Genomic DNA, 4014 nt, shown 5'->3' with positions numbered 1-4014 from the left:
CCACCTTCCTAGAGGAGCTGGACGGGCTGCTGTCCTCTTCGTGGAGGATGGCACTCCACTCCTAGTCTTTGGTGATTTCAACATTCACCTAGACAAGCCTTATGCTACAGACTTCCATGCACTCCTAGCTTCGCTTGATCTCAAACGCCTTACCACTACTAGCACGCACAAATCAGGCAACCAACTTGACTTAATTTACACACGCAATTGTACTGCAGATAACATTCTGGTACAACCGCTACATACTGGACCATTTCTTCATTACATTTACATTACACTTTGCTTCTCCTGTGCCACCAACCCCTACCAGTTACTTTTAGACGAAACCTGCGCTCCCTTTCTCCTTCCCATCTTTCCTCTGTGGTATCCTCCTCTCTTCCTTCACCCACCCATTTCTCATCTCTGGATGTAAACGCAGCTACTGAGACTTTATGCTCTACCTTAACCTCTTGTCTAGACGACATTTGTCCTCTCTCCTCTAGGCCCGCACGGGCTGCTCCTTCCAACCCCTGGTTATCCGAGGTTCTTCGTGAACATCGGACTACACTCAGAGCGGCAGAGAGAAAATGGCGCAAATCAAACGATCTGTCGGACCTCAGTAGGTACCAGTCTATGCTCACATCCTTCTCTGCTAAAGTCCACACTGCCAAATCCTCACATTTCCGCAACAAGATCGACAGCGCTCCAGACATGCGTAATCTCTTCAGAACATTTAATTCCTCCTCTGTCCCCTCCACCTCCTCCCTCCACCTCTATTACAGCTGATGACTTTGCCACTTTCTTTACAGACAAAACTAGATCAATCAGTGGTCAGTTTTCACCTCCACGCACACAGGACCCTCACCCTACCACATCCACTGCTAAAACTCCCATCTTTTCTTTCTGTCCACTCACTGAAGCTGAAGTATCCAAGCTTCTCCTCTCCAACCATCCTACAACATGTCCTCTTGACCCAATCCCCTCACACCTTCTCCAAGCAATCTCACCCACACTCTTACCTGCACTCACACACATCATCAACACATCCCTACTCACAGGTAACTTCCCCATTGCGTTCAAGCAGGCTCGGGTAACCCCACTGCTCAAAAAACCTACATTAAACACTTCTCTTATAGAAAACTACAGACCTGTCTCTCTCCTTCCGTTCATAGCGAAAACACTTGAACGAGTTGTCTTCAACCAAGTCTCACTGTTTCTTTCACAGAACGACAAACTGGATGCTAAACAGTCAGGTTTCAGGAGGGGCCATTCAACTGAGACTGCGCTTCTCTCGGTCACTGAAGCCCTGCGAATTGCAAAAGCCCATTCCAAATCATCAGTCCTCATTCTGCTGGACCTATCTGCCGCTTTTGACACTGTCAATCATCAGATACTCCTGTCCACCCTCTCATCACTGGGCATCTCTGGCATTCCACTTCGCTGGTTTGAATCCTATCTCACTGGTAGGTCTTTCAGGGTGGCCTGGGAGGTGAGGTATCCAAAGCACATACACTGGTCACTGGGGTTCCTCAGGGATCAGTTCTTGGACCCTCCTCTTCTCCACATACACTACATCACTGGGTCCCATCATACAGGCACATGGATTCTCATACCATTGCTACGCTGATGACACACAGCTCTACCTCTCTTTTCAACCAGATGATCCAACGGTAACTGCAAGGATCTCAGGTTGCCTGGCGGACATCTCGGCATGGATGAAAGAACATCACCTGCAGCTCAACCTGGCAAAGACTGAGCTTCTTGTCCTCCCTGCCACTCCGACTCTACAGCATGACTTCACGATCCAGTTAGGTTCATCAACAATAACCCCATCAACTTCGGTCAGAAATCTTGGTGTAATCTTTGATGATCAGCTGACCTTCAAAGACCACATTACAAAACTGCTCGATCTTGCAGGTTTGCACTATATAACATCAGAAAGATCAGGCCCTTTCTGACAGAGCATGCTGCACAACTTCTTGTCCAGGCCCTTGTCATTTCTAGGCTGGACTATTGCAATGCTCTTCTGGCTGGACTTCCGTCTAATACAGTCAAACCTCTACAAATGATTCAGAATGCAGCGGCACGACTGGTCTTCAACGAGCCCAAAAGAGCCCATGTTACACCTCTCTTTATCTCCCTGCACTGGCTACCAATCACGGCTCGCATCAAGTTCAAGACACTGATGCTTGCATATAGAACAACCACTGGCTCAGCACCCGTTTACTTGCACTCTCTATTAACAAACTACATCCCCTCCAGAAATCTGAGATCTGCTAGTGAGCGACGCCTCGTGATACCATCACAGAGAGGCGCAAAATCACTCTCTAGATCATTCTCATTCACCATTCCTGGCTGGTGGAACGATCTTCCCACCTCTATCCGGAATGCTGGATCCCTGTCAATCTTCAAGCAACAACTGAAAACTCATCTCTTTCGACAGCACTTGACTTCATCCTAAACTTAAAAAAAAAAAAAAAAAAAAAATTATCTTTACTTATTCCTTCCTTTGGTAGTTTGTATTTATTTGAACAATGTCTGAGACTTGGTGTTGCAAGCACTTCGTATGTCTGATTGCCTCTTCAAGATTAATCGCTCGATGTATTCCCCAATTGTAAGTCGCTTTGGATAAAAGCGTCTGCTAAATGACTAAATGTAAATGTAAATGTAAATGTAAATCTTTATGCTGCACCAATTAGGGTAAGCAGCAACACTTCCTACAATATCTAATGTACATGTTAATTTTTAAGAAGAATGACATCATTGCTTATATTAGTTGCTTATATACTGTCTCACCCTTATCCCTAGGTTACAGTAATTAGCTGATCCAGTCGGTATCCAGACCAGACCAGATGGTGGACCTGCACCCAGGAACGACCACAACACATCCCTGACTGTCAGCGGAGACCATGACAGATCTCTGTGAAGACCTCATTGATGGCCCCAGCACAGATCCTCAGCAAAGACTACGAGAACCAGACAAGCCCTCTGCGCAGACCCTTTTTACCAGCTTCACCTGCTGGCGTGATATTACTTCATGCAGAAGAAGTTGGATGAAATATTCTGAATGATATCAATCCACAATCTGACTTGTGATGCAGCCTGGAATAATCACACCACGTTCATTCGTTTGGCCAGAGGAGACTGTTTCCTGACTGAGCCGGGTCTTGTTTGGGTTTCTTGTCACTGTTGCCTTTTGTCTTGCTTGGTTGAAGACACCTAATATTCAGCAATATTATTGACTTGTCTGCACTGACACCATTTGATAAGAATTGAACTGAATTATGACACACAATGTTTTATATATGAAGAGTTTATTTGCAAAACAGAGAACTCCGTTTTAAAATATTTTTAAAAATCATGTTTTTGTTATCATGTTTTGTTTTATTGTGTTAGTTAGCTAGTATTTATTAGTTATTCTTTACCTAATCAAAATAACCTGAATGCAGTTTGATTGAGATTAATTGCAATTCACAATGAAAAAACATGATTTTTAAAATTAAAACGAAGTTATCTTTCTGCAAATGAACTCTTCATATATATATATATATATATATATATATGCAGTAAATATAATTTACTTGTTACTTTGTGGTTTAAAAAGTGTGAATGTTTATACTGTATTGCATTTGTTCATATATATTTAAAGTATTTGGTAATTTTATAATTAAAGCCTTTTAATGTTTTTAAATGGTTGTATTTGTGTTTCACTGCTGAATTACATTTAGCAGTTTCTGGACCACATTCGGCCCGGGGACCAAGCCGAATCTCAGCCAGATCTGGTTTAAAGTGTCTGGGCCAGACCTGGGCCACATAAAATAATAGAAGTAACTCTACAGTATGCGGGCCAGATCTGGGCCACGTCAATAAATAAGAGTCATTTTACAGGGCGTGGGCCGCATCTGGGCCAGAGGAAATTGTTTGAGTCGGTTTTCAGTGTGTGTGCCAATTTTGGGCGGGGACCCAGCCAGAACTGGGCCAGAAGTGAAGAAGGTTGTGGCCCAGAGGTGGGCCAGACAAATTTTGCTATCTGGG

At 43.9% G+C, this 4014-nt stretch overlaps 1 pseudogene; it reads left to right on the top strand.

The window, feature by feature from the left end:
- The first annotated feature begins 1201 nt into the window (after positions 1-1201).
- LOC131540152 (uncharacterized) lies at positions 1202-2648 on the top strand (annotated as a pseudogene).
- The last annotated feature ends 1366 nt before the right edge of the window (positions 2649-4014 follow it).

This window comes from Onychostoma macrolepis, chromosome 05 (assembly GCF_012432095.1).
Source record: "Onychostoma macrolepis isolate SWU-2019 chromosome 05, ASM1243209v1, whole genome shotgun sequence".
In the NCBI taxonomy this organism is placed as follows: domain Eukaryota; kingdom Metazoa; phylum Chordata; class Actinopteri; order Cypriniformes; family Cyprinidae; genus Onychostoma; species Onychostoma macrolepis.
The sequence above is the reverse complement of the archived record's forward strand: the minus strand, read 5'-3'. Positions and strand labels throughout refer to the sequence as shown.